The 21,761-nt window shown below is 30.4% G+C and overlaps 1 protein-coding gene across 4 annotated transcripts in view; it reads left to right on the top strand.

The window, feature by feature from the left end:
* The window catches only part of chas (chascon), a 155,105-nt gene that overhangs the window by 72,911 nt on the left and 60,433 nt on the right, over positions 1-21,761 (top strand). The window contains exon 1 of one of the 4 annotated variants that reach the window (XM_088183519.1): positions 21,108-21,385. The exons of the other annotated variants lie outside the window; for them this stretch is intronic. The gene's annotated coding sequence lies outside the window, so the exon portion shown is untranslated. Of the gene's footprint in view, positions 1-21,107; positions 21,386-21,761 lie in introns of those variants that run through there. 4 annotated transcript variants of the gene reach the window in all.

The following is a 21,761-nucleotide window of genomic DNA, read 5'->3' as shown; positions in this document are numbered from 1 at the left end:
TAAGAGTGAGTTTTATAACCTATTTTTTGCATCTCATTTAAACTGATGATTACTTTTAATTATATACCTGAAAAGTAATTAATATAATGGATGAAAAATGAATGTTCAGTTTTTTTTATCAAATAAACAATATTGAATTCGAATTAAAATATTAATTAAATAAATTAACGAAACATATATTTTTAAATTAAATTATTTTACATATTTTTTTACACCTAGCTTTTAGAATCATAATAATTAAAATAAATACTATTATATCTAACACATTTTAAGATTTCTCGATAAATAGTTATGTATTTTTGCGACAAATAAATTCTTTGAAAATTGAATGCAGCTATTAATTATTGTAAATTATTTCTGCCTTTTAAGTAAAAGTTCATTTTCCGTAAATGTTTTAGGAATATATGGTGATAGGTAATTGAAACATAAATATCAATTTTTGGCTATTTATTTTTATTTATAACTAAAAACAATAGTAAAACGAAAATTAAAACGTTTTATAATATAAGGACTGCACTTTAAAAGCATTGTATCAGATAAAAAAGTAATTAAATAAGATTTTAATAATAGCACTATTTTAAGATGTAAATATTTAATTATGTAATAAGAGTTGACTCTTTGATACGTGCCATTATTATTAAATATGTAGATATTTCAGTTTATATATTATATTCTGAATTAAAAAATCGTTACCAATCCATCTGTATGTCTGCAATTATTTTATGAACTTTTTTTTGTGCGGACTGGTAATGAAGTATTAAAAACGGATATGTTTTTTAATTATATGAATAAGTATTATTTAAAAGTTCATTTTTAATATGTACTACATTATTAAATGTCTTTTCAAGCACTGTCCATATTATAATGATGCTATGATTTTCAAAACATACATCAACGAAAAGGGCTTGAAATACCTTTACTTGTTTAATTTTCGTTCTCGTTATTTACATCAAAATATCAAAATTTAACTGTAAATTTGATACGTATGCGGTGAGCCATAGCTAGCAGTCTTTCAATTTGTAAATCTTGACTATTAATCATCAAAAATAAATGACAACTTTTTATTTATTACTCGACGAAGAAATTTCTGTTTAAAAAATGCGGTCAGCATAACTACATATGTTTATGGTTTCGTATATAAAAATATATGGTACGTACAGTACTTAAATCATTGAATTGTACATATGTATACAAATAGTTTTGAATTTAGTAGTTGATTCAGGTTAAGCAGGTGGTCTTTTAAAATACAAATTAAAACTGTTTTGGGTAAATTTCATATATCATACATGATATAAAAAATCTTGATTTAATAATGAGTAGATTATTAAGGTTCTTTTCTGATTTTCTTTCAACATTGAGCATTTGATTAGGTATAAAAATATCATGACATAGGAAATAAACAGGAGTATTAGAGAAGTGAAAATATTTACCATATGCAGTATTTTATTATGTGCTAATTAAAAGAAAAATTGTTTATTGCGAGTATAATAAGTCTATTGTTATGATAAATAATTCAAAATTTTAATATTTATGACACTCTTGAATATATGATTGTAGTAAATGTATCATAAATTTGAGAAATTTCTTTTACATGCGAACTTTTGTATCAACTTTGAAAAATCGTACGTTACACTCCTACCGACAATTAATTATTCATTAGATTATAATTACACGAAATTAAAAGTGGAAAGAGCATCGGCATTGTTTGTTGGAAAAATCAACGCTGATGACTTACTGAAAATTAGGTATTATGGCATTAATTAACGCTAATTTTGTTCGCATAAATTTACGTGAGATTATGCCTGCGTAAAAAGGCAACAACAATTACGGAATAGTGAAACAAAAAGCCGGTGCCAAGAGAACAACAGTGTTACACGAACAACGAAAAGATAGCTTTCTTCTCTCTTAATTAATTATTTAACGATGTTTCGTGGGAAATTTGCGCCAGGGTCAAGGCTGGGTGTCTATGAATCACTGTCACGAGAAGAGATCGCTGGCGGTGTTTTTTTTCGTTCGAAACTTGCACACGTTGAATTATGGGATATTTTAGTATATATTATATTTTGCATGTGTGCAAACTGTTTAAGAAAGAGAGTAGTGGTTTAAGTACTTATGCATTATTTAACGTTATCTGTATTAGTCAGGCACTTACAATGGTCGAGTGGAAATTCTCGTTTTATGAATGAATCAGTGGCGTTTTTGCGTTAATTAATGGGAGCCTGATTAAAAAATCAATAATATATAGATAATATAATTTATTAGTCTATGTAATTTTATTTATTTAGTTTTTATTAATATTCCATGAGAGATTTTGACGTCCAACCCTTTTCGATAAATCGACCAATGACAGTGGCGAGTTTTTTTTTAATCAAAATGCTGATGGACGATAAACAATTGCCATTTTGAATGTAAACCCAAATTTGCGCGTATTTTTTTCTCAAGGCGATGGATATCTTAATCTTTTTTAATTTATGGCGTGAACCTTGTGAGTTTAGCTGTTAAAATGATTTCGACGGTAGTGTTCATTTTCCGAAGAAACATATTTTTTATTAGACGATTAAAATGTTAGACCAACAGCACGGGTTTCGTCCTAGCTGTTCCACTGTTACTAACCTTCTGTCGTTCACCAAAACGGTGACAACTTCTCTCGATGCGGGAGTTCAAGTAGACGTCGTGTATACAGATTTTGACAAAGTTTGTCATAGGTTATTATTAAAAAAATTGTCGAACCTTGGTTGCTCAGATAATTTAACTCGGTTATTCTCGAGTTATTTAAGCAATCGTAGACAGTTTGTAACCTATGGTGGCTGATTGTCAAAAGAATATTTTACCCCTTCGGGGGTTCCTCAAGGATCCAATCTGGGACCTCTGCTTTTTGTGTTATTTATTAATGACATAAATACAGCAATTAAAAATTCAAGTTTTCTTCTCTACGCAGATGATTTAAAATTAAATAAATGCATTCGATCTGTTGTGGACTCCTTTTCTCTACAAAGTGATTTAGACTTTCTGTAAAGATGGGCTTCCGTTAACCATCTGCCCTTTAGTGTCGGAAAGTGCTATACTGTGTCATTTTCTCGATCCCATCAGCTTGTTTCTACCATCTAGGTCAGTGTTTCCCAGCCTTCTTTATGCCACGCCCCACCGTAGTCTTTTCTAAAGTCATATGCCCCACCGGCATTTTTTTTAATAAAACAGTAGTTAAATTTTCAAAACGTATATTATAATTGAAATAATTACAAAATACAAATTAAAAATGTAAGTAAAATAGAATAAAATGGTAATGCCTAATCCATTTTTAAATTATTAAATTCACTTACGCTTGCTACAAAGAAATTTTATGTCTGGATTTAACTTGGTTAATTTCTGTCTTAAGTCCCCTCTATTTGTAATATTCAATCGATTTCTTTTTTTAATGAGTAAATCGCTTATGGCGCTAAAACGACATTCCACTAAATAAGATGATGAAAAGGGTAATAATAAATTTCTAGCATGCAAAGTAATATTAGGATATTTTGTGTTAGTTTCTTCGCACATCCATGCCATTATTCCTTTTATATTGAATAAATTTGTAATCGAATTATCATTTTGTATTTCCGAAAGTTCTTCTTCATACAAATTTTCATTTAAAATATCTACCAGCATTGGTTGTGTCAACCAAGCTGGAAAATGTATCCCTTTTAAATCAGCAAATCGTTCTTTAAAATCAGTTGATAAAGTTTGCAGATGGTCAAAATAACACGTTTAGCATTATCAGTCACTTCACATTTTTGGAGCCAGTAAAATTTTTCAAAATTGTTATTAAAAATATTTTTTTTAGATAATTCAATAAAAGTGGTAAATGCAAATATCTTTGCTTTTGCATCGACAAGTGTTTTCTCCGATCCTTGAAATTGGCTATTTAAAATATTTAATTTTTCAAATATATCAGTTAAATAGCTTACAAATGCTTTACCGTCGACCGTCATCAAAAACTTCATATCAGATCGGTTGCTTAAAAAATCACAAATGGTATCGAATAATTCCATAAATCTTTTTAAGGAATTTACTTTTGTGAGCCATCTTACTTCAGTGTGAAGTAACAGTCTTACGTGTTTCGCATTTTGTTCTTCACAAAATAACTTGAAGAGACTCTCAGATTTAGCACTAGTTTTAATCATATTGATACACTTTATAACGGAATTTAGTACCTCATTTAGAACAGGTGAAATGTATTTAGCCACCAAGTTTTCCCTGTGAATAACACAAAGCACCACAGTCATATCTGGATTCTCGTCTTTCATTAATTTTAAGCAGCCATTTTTATTTTCCATCATATTGGGGGCACCATTTGCAGCACAAGATATTATATTTTTCATTGGTATATTTTTAACATCTAAATATTCTTTTAGCTTATTAAATATATCTTTGGAGGTAGTGGTGCTTTCTAATGATTTGCAGAAAAACATTTCTTCTGCAAATTCTATTTTATCAATATATCTTACGTAGCTAGCAACACGGCTTCACTGTCTCTCAAAGTTAATTCATCCGTTTGTAGTGAAAATTTTCTTGTTTTCAGCTTTTCAACAAGTTGGATTTCAACGTTTTCACTCAATTCGTCTATTCTTCTGAAAACAGTAGTGTTGCTGAGGGGCATAGCCTTCACGAGTTTGTCATCTTGTTGTAGAACTGTTTTAAAAAATGCTGATATTGATGGCTTGATTAGATCCTCTCCTATAGTATGGTTTTTTCCACATTTAGCGATGAGCAATGAAATTTGGTAACTAGCCTCAAGACTACGATCAAAACTTGCAGTTTGTGCACAAAATAGATTTGTTAATGTTGTTTGTTTTCCAAATTTTTCTTTAAGATTTTGAAAGAAAATAATATCTGAATTAATATGAGTACTATGTTTCGCCTTAAAATGTGCTTCAAGACGACCTCGTTTCATTGTTTCATTGGTAAAGGATTTTTCACACAGAAGACAAAAAGTAGGCATTCGTCATGCCCAGCAGGTATAAATCCAAATTTTAAGAAATCCTACGCACGTAGGTATATTTAGTCGTGAACGAGCAAATTATATTTATATGTGGAATATTCGATAATTTCCGACGTGTATCATCTCTGAAGCGTGGTGTCCCATCTCTGAAGCGTGGTGCCCCACCTCTGAGGCGTGGTGCCCCACCGGTGGGGCGTACGCCCCACCGTGGGAAACACTGATCTAGGTGGTAACATTTTGACTAGAGAAACTTCCACTAAAGATCTCGGAATCACTTTCGAGAGCAAATGGATGTTCTCTCTACACATACACGACGTCTGTGATAAATCTTCCGAGATGCTCGGCTTTGTTATGAGGAATGCCTTTCACTTTGACGATCCGTCAGTTATTCGCATCCTCTATGACACCTTAGTTCGTAGAATTCTTGAATCGGGATCTATAATTTGGAATCCCCGAATAGTCAAATATTCCCTTTTAGTGAAAAAAATTCAAAAAAGGTATTTAAGATACCTTTACAAAAAGACATTTGGTTATGATCCGTACTTATATCCCAGCGCCTTTCTTTTAGGAGCGTTGGGATATGATTCGCAGAAAGCTGTATGTCGCTAAGCATTTTTTCAAATTACTAAAAGGTGCTGTCGACAATTCCAGTTTTGGGTTCCGGAACATTTTCGAGAATCACGATCGCGACCTCTTTTGATGGCCGTTAGGGCTAAGACATCTGCACTTGCCGACTCGCCTATAGCTGTGGCCATCCGGCTCCTTAATACGCTGGCATTACATATTGATTTATTTAATGTTAGCTACTTTGTATCATTTAATTTTGATATTTTTTAATTTTTTTTAATGTTCAAGTATTGTTATATTTATGTATATATACGTTTTTTTATGTTTTATAAATTTAAAATTTGTTTTCGACCATCGTGGCGCATTGGGGTAACCTGTTAGGCCACGATGGTCTTAATTTAATCTAAAAAATAAATAATAAAAAAATAAAAACGCTTTAGAACGTGCCGAATTCCCTATTTTATGATTTAATAGGGTTAATCAATTAATGAATCCGAGATTTGGTACTTAAGGTTTATATTATTCTAAACGTCTCATATTATTCATAGCGTTTAGTGGAGTTGTTATTGCGGATCTTATCTCTTCTATACCCCGCCGCACTTCATACTCAAAAGCATTATATTACCTTAGAAACGCAAAGTTTAAGCACTTAACTTGACTAAGGTCTGCAGTTAAATATATTTTATCACGCGCCGCCTCTGACACATCACCCGCAGAAATCTATGAAGCGGTCGGCAGCGGGCGCGTCAATCCAGATGTATTTATAAGACGGCCGCGGCCGTTTGTCAGAGGCCCTGCACCACCGGTGGACACTTCCCCGGGACAAAAAGTGACCGCTTATAACGATAGCGAAGCTTTATTTACCGCCTAGGAACTTTTCAGCCTTGGCTGATTTAGTGGCATCGCTCCGAAGTGCACGTGCTCGATTTGAATAGCGGCCTTAGCTTTTGATATATCGAACGTGTGCGAGCCGCAATTACCGAGCGCTTCAAATTATTTCATAAATTCTTAGCGCGGCTATATATTCATTCGATGCTGTATATCATCTCAAGTTGCTCTGAGATTTGAATAATGAGTGGGAAATCCAGATTATTGGTGTAATACAGGGTGCGACGGAGAAACTAGACGACATTTAATGTCTTATGACATTGTTTTGATTTCTTGAATATGTAAAAATCACATAAAAAACTACAAGGACTTCTAGTAGCTGCATCTTTTTATGATCGTTCATATTCTCTTGAAGAAATGGGAATAGAATTCATAGCATATACGCAATATTTTTTCAGGATGTCTTTTCGAGGATGTATTTAAAATATACACTAATCATTTATTTCGTTTAGTGGTAGTCTGATTGCCATGTTCCTAAATCCCATCTCTCCAAATATCTTCAGATTAATATTTATAGTATCCATTTTTCAATCGTCTCTTTCAACGTTGAAAAAAATGTTTTTGAGTCAAAAGATCACTTTGACTCAAATTTTGTGAAATGTACAGCAGTTGCAGCACATTTATAATAATTCATATAAAAAACTGCAAGGACTTCCAGTAGCTGCTCCTCTTTATGATTGTGAGAGCCTGACAGCTTTGATGTTATTGATCTTAAAAACAGTCATTTTTCTTCAGAAGTTTTTAGGCTGGTGATGTCAGAAAAACATCAATATTATGACTATGAAATTCGCATACATTTACTTCTTCTCCCGGCAGATAAAACTTGTCCGAAAAACATCTGATTTATTTGCTATATATCATATATAAACCAATATCTCATTTTCTGGAACTGATTCGTTTCTGACAAGATGAAAAGAGATATTAAGCAATATTCTTTAATAATATATAATTATTAATATATATGTATATGTTTTGGCTGAAGATTGTGGTCTATGTCTATTAATAGGTTAAATTGTAATATAAATTGAGTAACTTTTTTTTTGTTTTTTTTTTTTACAATCTATCTATGCATCTTGACTTTCAGCAAAACTCTCTGTACATAAAAAAAAATATGTTGAAGTTTCTTTAGAGATACTTAGATGCTGTATCTGAGTTATCATAAGAAATCATATTAACTGTGTGGTCAGAAAAGGCTGTACAGATAGTTAATAAGTCTGCTGTATATATTAAGTACAGAACTGACCCTAGTAAAATCCCCTAAAGATTCTCTAGTTTTTATTAGACAGATGGAATATGTTTCGTCTTTATATTTTACTATAAAATCTCTATCGCTCAGATATGACTTTATGATTTTATATATAATATACAGTCAGTTCTCGAGTTACGATGGGGTTCCGTTTCACCACTTTGGTCGTAACTTGAAAAGGTCGTAAGTCGAAAATCATACAAAAATAATTAAAAACAATGCATACATGCGAAATACAAAAACCACTTTTATTGCTGACTTCAAGTTGTTAACTAAATACTTTTTAGCAAATATCTACATAAATCATTTATTTATAAGAATTGATCTAAAGTATTTTTATCATCTGTGCTACTGATATCCATTGTTAGTTCTTGAGATTTTTCAGCGAGTGCAGTGATAGTGCTTGTTTTTCTTAAAAAAACGTCAAGGTTTGTTTGTACAGTTTGTTGTTTCTTTTTTCTATAAATTTCATAATAACACGCAAGTGCTTGCTGAATAAGGCCGTGTACCCTCGAAGATCTATCGAAGTCTTTGTCCATATTTTCAAATTTTTTAATAGCATCATTGATTTGGTTAAAAGCTGCAGTCATGTCTTTTAACACAAATTTTTTTGGTGGTTCTTCGAGTTCATCTAATTCTTTTAGCTCCATTACATTTTTTTCTGCTACTCGTTGTTCCTCAATCTCAATCAAATCTTAGTTTGTGAGTTCCTCAACATCATTTTCTAAAATATGAATTACATCTTCATTATCAACTTCCAGATTAAGTTATTGAGCACATTTTACAATAATATTTGCTATCTCATCTATTTCCCCTTCTTTATTAAAATGCATATTGTCATTATATCTTTTTAAGAGTTTGTTCCATATGCCGTTCATACAATTCGTCGTTACTTTGGACCATCCTTTTGAGATATTGTTTATTGCATGAAAGATGTTGTAATTTTTCCAAAATTCTCTCAATGTCTGATGTTTGTCTGTTCCTGCAATTGCTTGGTCAAAAGTGATTCTTAAATAATGGGCTTTAAAGTTAGCAATACCCCCTTGATCCATCGGCTGTAGAATGCTGGTGGTGTTTGGAGGTAAATAAACCACTTTTATATTTGGATGTGATTCCCCTAAGTGTGGAGGATGGCCTGGAGCATTGTCAAGAATCAATAAAATTTTAAAGGCTATGTCGTTTTCATCACAGTTCTTCTTTACTTCTGGAATGAAACATTTATCAAACCAGTCTTGAAATTATATATATGACATAAAAAAAAAAATTTTTACAACTTTTTTTTTCGTCGTAACTCCGAATGGTCGTAACTCGAGAACTGCCTGTATAGTGAGGTAGTGCTTTTGTGATTTTTTATTTTAATTCCATATGCCAGTTTGTCGAAAGCTTAACCTATATTCAGGCCTGCCGAGAGGTGGGGGGAGGGGACAAATTCCCGGGGCCCATTCTCAGTGAGGGGCCCGACTCTGGAAAAAATCATAGGAAGTATATATTTATAAAAAAATTGTAGTTTTTTAACGCGATTCTGTTTGTGTTATAATTTGCTTGCAAATTATTGTTGACTACTGCTTTTTGAACGTATAAAAAATATTAGACATGAGAGAAAATATTTATATATTATATCTATAAATTCAGATTGAATACTTAAGGAAGAAGCTGAATTAGAAAAAACAATTTTTTTTTATAGATTTTATTATCGGTAATTTGTCAATTAAATTTAATACAGCAAAATAAATTAATACATTCAGTTTCATGTAGTTATTCCTAAAATAAAATCTGTAAAACCAGTCTCGAATCTATCATGAAAATATTTTTTAAAATATGTCATTTCAGTAAAATTATATAGGCTGCTCTAAAATGTCAATGAAACTCAATTTGACAGTTGCGAAACGTCCATTTGTTGTTCAGACCCAATCCTAACCCAATGAAAGTTCTAAAACTAATTAATTTTGATGTGAAATATTTGTTTTATTAATCATAATAATAAACATAACATATGTTTAATATTTTATGAATATATATTTGAAGTATATTTTATATTAAATGAAATATTACATTTTACGTATGTACGTTTGCGTGTATGTTTATATATCGTTTTATCTCGAGGCGTATAATTATCGAAGGGACATTTGTCCGCCATATATTCGCCGGTGAATGGAGTTGTGGATGGAAGAATGTTTGCGAAGCCCCATAAATAAAGATAACAACTCGATTAAAGCAAATAATGAAAGAGATTTCTCCGGTTTCATGGGAGATTTTTGCTCAAGGGGCAGATACAATCACGAAAGGTTAAGGTCATTTCTGGTCACAAAGAAACATTTATCATTGTCTATACGACTTATGGGCAAACTTAAAACAATTACGTCCTGCCGACCGGACCGTGGCACTCATTAACGCGTCGATTACAAAATAATTAATTGACCTAAACGCGAAAAAAATACTAGTAAACATTGCTTGTCATTTTTTGCTCGACTTGTGTACTGGGTGTACATTAAGTGTTAAATATTATAAAATTATTAAGACCACAGAATAATAATGTGAAATTACCAATAAAAATTTAATATTATGTATAATAATTATTATACATAGAAATCTGTACCATTTAAAATTTTTAATGATGTGCAAAAGCTTCATTGTTACCCCAGGACAATTATTCCGTTTTCGGATCCCGATTCGGGAAATCTTACAGGAGATATTATAGTATAGAGTTTGAGACAGAGGACAGACTTTCGTTAATGAAAAGGGTGTAGAAAATAAAAAAATAAATTGCAGGAAATAAAACAAGAATAAATAAAATTTTGAGTTCAACTGATTTATGTAGACATTGAATGTCCCATCTATTTATTTCTGTTAACATACAATACTCGCAAAATTGTTGCTGGTAATATCTAGCAGCATTTGTGTAGCTTCCTTAAGCCTTAGCAGTTTTGATTTAAGAAAATTATAGTTTTTTTTATTGCTGTATTAGTTCTTAAAGAGCTTTTTTTTTTAAAAAAATGTCGAAACTCACATCTTGTCAATATTTTTAATAAAGAAAATTATATTCAACTATCATTTAAATTAAATTAATAAATTTTACTGTGCCACGAAGCGCATATAAAATTAAACTAAATTTATCATATTTTGGAAATAATCATAATAAAAAGTACAGACAGACGTCGCATCTCGCATATTGCTCCATAGTTAGTCTGCACTTCGATATTACACTATGTTTTAGTTATCCTTGCCAATATTAATAGGATTTCTGATATGCGAGTATTGGTCAAAGTATATTCAAACCGAATTTTTGGTCAATAGGAGGGCGCAAAAACAATTATCACTTCTCAGAAGGCAAAAATTCACGTCAAAAGCAATAAAATCGTGTCGGCGCCGTCGCGATTTTATTGCTTTTGACGTGGATTTTTGACTTCTGAGAAGCGATAATTGTTTTTTGCGCTCTCCTATTGGTCAAAATTCGGTTTAGATGTGCTTTATTTGATTCTCACTCGTAATATTGTTATAATAAGTTTTAATATAAACGCTTGATAATCGAGTGTTCCCACTGCGACGGCAGGATTCTATTGCTTTTGTCGTGGATTTTTGATTTCTGAGAAGGGATAATTGTTTTTTCGCTATCCTATTGGTCAAAATTCGGCTTAGATATGCTTCATTCGATTTGTAATATTGTTATAAAATGTCTTAAAATGAACACTTGATAGCCGAGCGTTTCCACTGCGATTACGTGGATTCTAAACGGGAGGACATTGGGGGCTTGGAGCAGGTTCGATTTGCCTTCCTCTTTGAATTTGCCCAAAAAATGTTATTTAATAAAATTTAAATATTTAAAAAACGACTACTGACTAGTCAAATTTTGCCTCCCCCCTAAAAAAAGCTAAAATGTTTAAAGAAATATGTAAATAGTTTTCGGCCAGTTCATTATTTTAGTTCTTAGCTATTCATGAGTATATATTTATTAACGCAGTTGAAAAAACACATTATAGGAACGGCCTTTCCATCGCAAAAATGACGCCCCCAAGCAAGTTCCGCTCGGGGCGGTCCATCCTTCCCCGTCCCCTAGTTACGCCACTGCTCAGACAACAACTGATATATAATTGTTTTTTTATTAATATTAGACAAATTAGCAATTAATTATATTGCTAATAATTTATTATAAATAATTAATATTATATATTTAAACACAGAAAATAATATAATTTTATTTGTTTCCACTGTGACGGAACGATTTTATTACATTTGTTGATTCTAAACAGTGACGTCTTTTTGGGGAGAGGCAGGTAGAGGCATTTTCTCCCCGCCCTTAAAATTTACTCAGAAAAATGCATCTAATTTAATGAAATACATATAATATTAAAATATAATATGAATCTTAATGAAATCAAAATTAAAAAAAAAACGATCACTGACTGGATAACTTTTGCACCCGCCCTGGAAAAAGCTGAAATTATGTTTCTGTTAAAAAATATTTTTTCTGTACTGCTTCACGTCCAAAAAAGAGGCTGCAGATGATATTTTTTCCTTAAGCCATTGCAAGTATACTTATCATTTTTATCTATTGTAGGATAATTTATCGCTTAATTAAAAGAGATTTAAAATTATTTGACAGCCGAAACTAAACGATCGTGTTCTTGAAACTAATTTTCAGCACCTCAATGCCTAGTGGTTCTGCACATAAATGTATAAAAAATAAAGTTTATCAATAAAAGATTTGAGTCCAATGATTTCTGAAATAAATTTTCTTTACATTATAGCTTACTGATCATTTTAATCTGCGATTAGCACAATGCAAATATGTTAATCACAGATTAGATGGAAGGAAATTTATCTGTCAGGATTTTTTCAATCCACTTTTACATCCCAACATCGTATGCCACCGAAACTATTTTTTTTTTAAATAATGTAATTCCATAAAAATTAAGACATTGGAGTAAAGACTCAAATATTGCTTTTACCTATACGTTTTCAATTTCCATTAAGTATAAAAATAAATTAATCGCTGAATTCATTCCAACACTTTCGATACAGCATCAAACTTACTCAATGAGTGTTTTTTTGCTTATGGTAGTTGCTCCATTAATTAGCAATGAAATTATATTTTTCTATTAAACAACTTCTTTAAACACATTTTTTCTTATTTCATAACTTATATGATTCACAAAGCGTTTGTTAAATGAATGATACTAGCTATTTCAATTCCATTCTGTTTTTGCAGATACTTTTAAGTATAGAATCCTTGAGTTTTATTTTACATGCACTTCCAATTTTTTATTGCGATATTAAAAAAATGTTTTCAAACGTTCTTTTTTCGGTTTGAGAAATATTTGCTATGAATGCAGCAAATTCTCTGTGATCGATTTATTCAAGCTTCTCATCTTTCCCAGAATATGTTGTTTTATTGTTGGTTCAATCTTTGAAAATTTTCCTTACCATCGTCTTTCAGTTTCAAGAGTTCCAGCGTTTCTGCAAGGTGTGCAGTTAAGTTTAATTTCATGTATGTTAAATCATTAATTTTTTGAGCAAAACTTTTTTTTATCTCATGATCAAAAATAAAAATAAATGTTTTTAATCATTCTTTCTACGGTTTCAGCAATAATTTATAACGCTGCTTTATATGCAGCAGATTCTCTGTGATCGAATTTTTATTTATGGTGAGGTTTATAGCTTTTTCCCTGAATATGTGATTTCATTGTTGGCCTATTCTTTGGAGCTTTTCATTCCCATCGTCGTTACATTTCTGCAAGGCTTTATTTTGTGTATGTTCAACCATAGATTTTTTTGCTATATTGACCAGCATTTTGAGTTCTGCCTTGCTCCTCAAGATCAGCTTGAGATGATTCAGAAAATTGCATTAAATTTGCATTAATATTTTCATATTTTCTATCGTCGTTTCAGTTATTGCTTTGGACCTTTTTTAATGAAACTGGCAGTTGAGAAGTAACCGTTATTTTCTTTCATTTTTAAGATTTTACACATGTAAATAAAAAAAATATAATAATAACGGCATATTTAAGTAGAAATTAAAAAGAAAATGTTCTGCAGATTGTCAATCGCTACATAGTGTATTCTGTAAAAAATGCTTTTGAAACAGTAAAATTACCGTAAAAAAGATGCGTTACATGATAGAAAAAGCCCTGGTTCTTGTAATTATATATTAAATGATATTGTTTATTGCAATGACTTTTAGCTAAAAATATGCATTAATTCCTCTAAACATTTCTTAAGCTATTTTCACTTAATTTTAGTGGAAATAGCTTAGAAATGTTTTTATAAATTTATTTGCTTTGTAGTGTATATTTTCTACAGTAGTAATTCGTTATTATCAAAGAGATTAATTTCGCACACCCTATGTTACAACAATATCGCAATACATAATATTTCAGCAACAACCCACCCGAGCGATCGATCGTAAATCGCGTGTAAACTTCGAAAGGTGTTAAGTGTTTAATAGCTACATAACTACTTGCAGACATTTATAACGCACAATCCTTAAACAAAACCCATTAATTTGCTTAACGTTAGCGTGTGCGTGAACACTGAAGTATGAAACTATTATGGTGTGTTACAGGGGAAGATTTACAATGTAATAAAAAGAGCCAGCGCCTCGTATCTAATCTGCGAATCTCTGTTGAAAGCATCTGAAGCGGTCGTTTTGCTCTTTCAAACGAGAGAGAAAGAGACCTAAGGAAATACTACCCTAGCCTTTTCGCTAATTGGCCCGATTCGCGGAATTGGGCCCGCCGCCGAATTTCTGCGTTCGCAGAAGAACGGGTTTAGAAAACGTGGTCGGGCGTAGGACTTTGTCGGTGTTGCAGTCCTGCAATCTAGCCGCGGAAGTACCAGTCAAGACATGGACTTGGCCGATAATTGCTGTTACCCCGGAGGCTTCAGCGCCGCAAAACTACTCGAGACTACCATTCCATGGCCGGTCTGCGGTGCTATTGCTCTATCAATTGCCTGTTTTATTCGTACAACTTGAAAAATGGTATCTAGTTCGAGCTGTGCTAAACTATGCAAATGATGGTATCTAGGGAATTATTAGAATTGCTTACAAATATAACTATTTCATAATAACGATAATGGGAATCAATTAACTCTCTTTTTTATTGTCTAATGCAGGGTTTCCCAAACTTTTTCAGCGACGGAACACTTGGCAAATCCGAAAATTTTGGCGGAACACATTTTGGGTAATTCGTATTAGTATAAATAAAAACAAAAAATGTTATTAAAGAAATATCATTTATTTAATAAACATAAAAATGCAAATAAATAAAACTCCTAATGATTTTGGTTTCTTAAATTACAATATTTTTTTATATCAGGCACAATATTGGTCAGTTGTTTTCTCATATATGCTGTGGCGTCGAGTCTATTTCTGTATTTTGTTTTTGTTGCAATATATTTAGAAAATCCCACTTCGACATATGAAGTTTTTCCATCCAGAATTTATACACATCAATGTTGAATATTTAGCACATATTTTCAAGCTTTTGTATCAGATTTATGAACAATTTTTATGTATTAGCACGACTAACATTTTTATTAATTTACTCCAAATTTTTGTGAAATATCTATTTAGGCTGTTTACATAGTTTGTAAAACCATGGTCTAGTGCATATATTTGCTAGAAATTCATGACCATGGCTTTTTTTGCATTCATTGAAATGTCAGCTTTAATCTGAATAATGCATTTTAGATCTGAATGATTCGAAAATACATTAAAGTTTATTTTTTTATAAATACTAATATGTTGGTTAATTCAATTTTTTCTCATGTTTAATAGCTGTAGAATCTGATTTTGATATTTTTAATTCAACACATACATATCATGTATGTGTAGGGTTAATATCGAAATTGCAAGACTTCACTGTGTGTCAGATATCTGACAAAACCGGCCTCTCTCCTGCAGGCTTTTTGCTCCAGACTTGTGCGTTTTCAGAACGCCTCACTTTATGGAATATTTGCATGGTAATTTACCCTCGACCAGTGAAGCATTAGATGATTCAACGGCCTACGCTAAGATCCGAGTAATAAATTTATTGTGTTACTTATACATTTGCCGTATATGTACGTGCATATGCACCTATTTATTTGTGCGCGAATATATTAATATACATTTATAGAGAATGCATACATATGATGATTTGATCACGATAGTATATATGCATATAAAACAATACGTAATCATAGTCATTAAGTATCATAAGCCACAATGCATTTATTTTGCGATAAATAAAACGTGTAATTACGAGGTTTAAACGAAGGATTCATATGGGTCGTGGTTTAGAAATAATTTCCTTTCGATACTTGAATCAATCTTTTATGATCGTTCGGCTTTGTCTATGAAAAGAGAAACGGTTTTGTTTTGTTGGGGCTTTTTTGAAATTAATGCTAAGTGAAAACGTTTTTTTTTTACTTAACCTTGAGGTCAACTTATTTCTTAGGCATGATCTCACTGGGTTTAGGCATTGTTGGATAAACGATAATAAGACGTGTCTTAGTAACATGTAGTATTTTTTTTTTATTAGAAAACATGCGTATTAATCATTGAAAAATTAACTAAGAAAAATCAACATCCTGTTGGGTTATATACCAATAATTTTTATTTATAAAAATAAAAAAAATATATTTTTAAGTCATAAGAAAATATTTTTTTATTCTTCGGGATTTAATAAAAAAGTTTATGATATCTTTTTTATTTCTTTATTAAATTAAAGTTTAGTTTAGTTATGTTTGATAATAAAGTAAATTTAAATTTGATTAAGAGTCGTATTATCTTATTTTTGTTATTGTTTTTTATACGTTAACACTCAGCTGGTGTTCTTCCGATAATGGCTGTTAGGAATCCGGTTCAAGATCTCGATAAAGAGATATTTTGAAATATAATAAATCAAATAATCGTAGTATCGGCGCGATTCTCCTCGGTGGGAAGAGGCATCATGGGCGTTCAAGGAAATAGGCGTTTGAAAGAGTCGAAGCTTTATGTTGCACATGAATAAGCTCGTAGCACGACCGTCAAATACAATATAAAGCAGGCGTGGTAATAAAGTAAAATAAAAAAAAAAAACGAGCACGACGATTGATAACATCCTTCTGAAAGTGCTAAAGACGATTCGCACAATCGGACAATGTATGTAAAAAATGTGGTATGATTAATAACATCCATGTCGATGAACCGGCGGCGGCGAGTGAAACACTCTCGCAGTATGATTTGCAATTTTTAAAGGATATACAAATGCGAATAATGGTCTATTGATAGCTTTGGCATAACTCTTTCGCGTGGTGTGAAAGAGCGAATGATAAGGCAGCGAGAATGCGAGCGTGTCGGGAGGTTAATTTAACCGTAAATTATTGTTTACTTGTTACTTTGACAGCCGTTATTAATAACTGATATTAATAATAAAAATAGCTAATCGTGTTTTAATTGCACTTTTTATAGTGAAAATATAGTATTTTATCAAGCGTGTAATATAAGTGAAAAGTATATAAATCAATCATAAACTGTATTAATAATTTTAGTTTGTTTAAAACGCTTCCTAGCTTTTATTATATATTGATATATAAAAATTGGATATATAAAGCAAGCGAAGCATAAAATATGCTTATGCTAATAGTTAGAAAGAGAGAGCTATTCCTGTTAAAATTAAATACATATATCAGAGGGCGGTTCTTTAGGATGAGTACACAAATAAAATCTTATTTAAAAATACGTATTATATATGCGTATTTGTATCTGTAGCATTACATATCATTTTGCACATGTTCTTAAATGGTAAAAAAAATGATTTCTCAAATTAAGTCTAGCTAATAAAATATTGATTTATCACATATAATAACTCAGAAAAACGACATAATAAAATTGGAAATTAATGGAAATATATATCAAGATCCTTATATAATGGCAGAAAAAATGAATACATATTACATTGAGAGCATAGAAGAAATTGTGAATTTAATACCAAAGATTAGTAATTTAGTGTAATATAATAATAAAGCAATAATTGTAAAATTTAGTAAATTTAAATCAGTATCATTAGATGAAATTCATAACATAATATGTAAATTTAAAAAAGGAACTAGTACTGATGAACTAGATATAAATATAATTAAAGAAACATGGGAAATAATAGGAACTAAATTAAATTATTTAATAAATAAAGCACTCTCCTTAGGAGAAATGGCTGAAAATTTAAAGATTGCTACTAATGTACCTATACCTAAAATAAAAAATAGTAAAAAAGTTGAAGAAATGAGACCAATCAACATGCTACCGTGTTTAGAAAAAATAATAGAAGAAGTAGTAATCAAACAATTAAAGGAATTTATTACTTCTCAAAACATAATATGTGAACAACAATTGGGATTCAGAGAAAAACATTTCACTGGAACTGCATTACAAGTAGTGATAAATGATTGGTTGTTGGCTAAGGATACAAACAAAATCATTGGAGCAGTTTTCTTGGATTTCAAGAGAGCCTTCGAAACAATAGACAGAAAAATAATGTTAAAGAAATTGGAGAGTATAGGTATAAGTGATATAGTTTTAAGATGGTTTAATAATTACTTACATAAAAGAAAACAAAAAGTTAAAATAAATTATGTATATTCTAAAAAGAAATTAGTGTCTTATGGAGTACCACAAGGGTCTAAATTGGGACCATTGTTATTTGTTTTGTATATTAATGATATAGTTAATAACGTGAAAAAATGTAAAATTCATCTATTTGCGGATGACACATTCATGTATTGCATAGGTGATAACATTAAAGAAATTGTAAATAATTTAAATAATGAATTAAGTATATTAGAAATATGGTTAAAGAATAATGTACTTAAATTAAATGAGAATAAAACTAAATGTATGTTTATTAATTATAAAAATGTGTTAGATGATAGTACCAAAATAGTAATAAATAACTCTAGTATAGAAATAGTGAATAATATAAAATATTTAGGAGTAATTGTTGATACAAAATTAAATTTTAAAGAACATTGTAATTACATATTAAAAAAAATTAGTAGAAAAATAGGTTTATTATCTAGATTAAGAAATATATTAGGTATAAATACAAAAAAAAAATTTACAATAGTATAATATTGCCCCATTTTAATTATTGTGCAACAATATTAAATATGCTAAATAAATTAGACAAACAAATGTTGCAAAAATTACAAAATAGGGCAATGAGAGTAATCTTAAATAAAAATAGATAAACTAGTTGTAAAAGTATGATTGATAGATTAGAATAGTTGAATGTTCAAGAAATATTGAGTATGAATGTTTTAGTATTTATATATAAGTCAGAAAATAATATGTTACCAGTATATTTTAATAAGTATTTAATAAGAAATAGAGATGTACATAAATATAATACTAGAAATAAAGAAAATTTAAAGATAGATAAGTATAAGAAAACGAGTACGGCTAGGGGAGTTATGTACGGAGGTTTTGATTTGTATAATAGTGTTCCAAGAATAATCCGAAAAAGCAAAAATATAACGGGTTTCATAAATGGAATTAAAAAACACCTTCGTACATATAGAAATAAATTATAATATTAAGTCTTATTAGTGTATATTTTTATTTTCTATTGTGTATTTTTTATATATGTTCATATACTTAAAGTTGTTTGATGTAAAGATTAGCTATTAAGCTAAATAAATTAATAAATAAATATGAAACATATACAGAAAATATTTTTTGTTTGTTTAAAGACTAAATAATATACAATACATTATTTAGTTAAGACTCTTAGCACTATAAGCTGTTATTTTAAGGGCTTTAAAAGCTTCAGGAATACCAATTTTCATCTTTTAGCTTCTAGTTAAAAAAAAATAGTGTAGAGAATTGACATTGAAAGGTAAATAAGCACTTTATGTCTGCTGTCGTATTGAAGGATTTTTGTTCTGAACTTTTCCCATTAAAACGATTTCCTAATCTTTATTTTAAAACTTCATTTTTCTGAATTCGTAAAAGTCATAAATTCTAAATCTGCCACTGTTACCAGTCTATGAATTAACCGGTTTATTCTCACGTACTTCTTTGCACATCTCTATGCATTTAGAAATCTTCTGCCGACCGCGATCGTAAACATCATGATATTAGCATGAAATCGAATGTGCATTATGTGTGTTTAAATATAATTTTTCTATGAAGTGAGTGAAATCAGCACATTAAGAAAAAATAAAATTGTCTAAAGCGTGATATTTTCACGTGCAATTTCACGCATGAGTCTTTTAATTGATATGAATGCCGCTGTTGTTTACGTGACGCACGTGTTAAAGCAAAAATAAACAAACATCTCGTGATGCAATTAATTAAAACGTAGAAAGTACAGGGTGGCGTTATATTTGATTACTTAATGCTATATTTAACACTTCATACACGATTACAATCTGCCGTAATTTTTAATAATAATAAATATCGCATTATTGCAAATGGCTAAACTAATTGAGGTAGTTATTTTTACACTTTCTACAATATATAAAGTGTAATTAGAAATTTAATGTATTATATCATTTTATGGTTTATTTAGATTGTTTATTCATAATAAAATATGTATCATTTAAAATTGTTTTAGATTATCTGCATATGAGTATTTAACTGTCATGCTTATATTGTTATACATATCATAAGATTTACAAAAAAAAATGGTACATTGCAAAAAAATTGACTACCTGCGTTGTTGAAAATACATCAGTGTCGATTATTCATTTTGAAATTTTCCGCTACACATATGAACGAATATTACAGATATTTGATTAAGTGATTCGGTATTTAAATATTGCGGTTAGACTCTCTACATCTTGAAGCTTTTTGTTGCAAACAAAATGATATTTATTTCGAACCCGCAGAGAAACATTTAATCGCTTTTTGGCTTATTATTAATTTTGATCATCTGTATAGAAGTATAATATATGTTTTATTGCATAATATAGTAGCATTAAATAAATTAATTTTAATAATAGACATTCTATATTTGTTTAATATTTTTGTGTGTCAGAATAATACAAGATGTTCAACACAAAGTAGGTTAACAGTCATTTGAAATATCAATTATATAATAACAGAGTATGCCAAATAGTTATTAAATAAAATTGTGGCGAAAACACTCTTTTAAATACTTAAATTTAATTTAAAGAAATTCAATTTATATTATAATATTATTCTTTTCTTTAGCAATTAATTATGAAAATATATTATAATATGTTTATTATTCATTTGATGAATATTAAAAAAAAATAAGATTCAAATGTTTTTCGAGAGAAAAAAAAATATTTAGTCCTGTATAAATCGTTCCTTGTATCGGGTGTCTCGTTACAATTATTACGGGGCACGAATGATAACACCCCGCCGCGTTCCGCTAATGGTTAATCGAGCATGGAGTGGTTGTGGAAGGAAACAAAACGCCTTTTTGTCTTAGACTACCACCTCTTACTGTCCTTCGCGGCGTTGGAGGCTGTTGCCGAACTACCTTCAGTATTACTGGCTCTGCTCCGTAGACGGTCGGGTTCGTGTCTCGCTCGCGCGTTGCTCTCTCCTGCGTTACATTTCAATAACCGGCGAAAGATCAATTAATTATTGTGATATTTATTTGTGACTAATAAATCAATCGATTAATAATAATATTGAAATGACCGATAAAACAGTGAATAATATATAATTAGTGATTAAATTATAAAGTGATTCTCAATCGTGGATTTTATCTAAAAAGGTAAGGACATGTTCTAAATTTATTATATCGGACACAAAATAAAAACGATAAGCGCAAACCAGTTCATAGGCGTATGCAGATCAGTGGCCATAATGCAGAGGCAGGGTCGATTGCATAATTTTGCATTTCATTATATTATATTATAAAACATTTCTGCGCTATATTACTTAATTGTATACATGTGCTTTTGACTACTATCCTTTTAATTGTGAGCGTAATTAAGATAAGGCTCGGTTTGGCGCATGCGATGATCATAGAAAGCGAATTTCTCTGTTGTTCTTGGGCATGACAATTGCACGTGATTTTGTATCACATGCAAGATCTTAATATCTGTAATCTAATTCGTATTGTTGATTCGACCGGAAGATTGATGCGT

This window comes from Plectrocnemia conspersa, unplaced genomic scaffold (assembly GCF_051122295.1).
Source record: "Plectrocnemia conspersa isolate PC_06_02 unplaced genomic scaffold, ASM5112229v1 ptg000003l, whole genome shotgun sequence".
In the NCBI taxonomy this organism is placed as follows: Eukaryota; Metazoa; Arthropoda; class Insecta; order Trichoptera; family Polycentropodidae; genus Plectrocnemia; species Plectrocnemia conspersa.
This window is presented reverse-complemented; position numbering and strand designations above follow the sequence as displayed.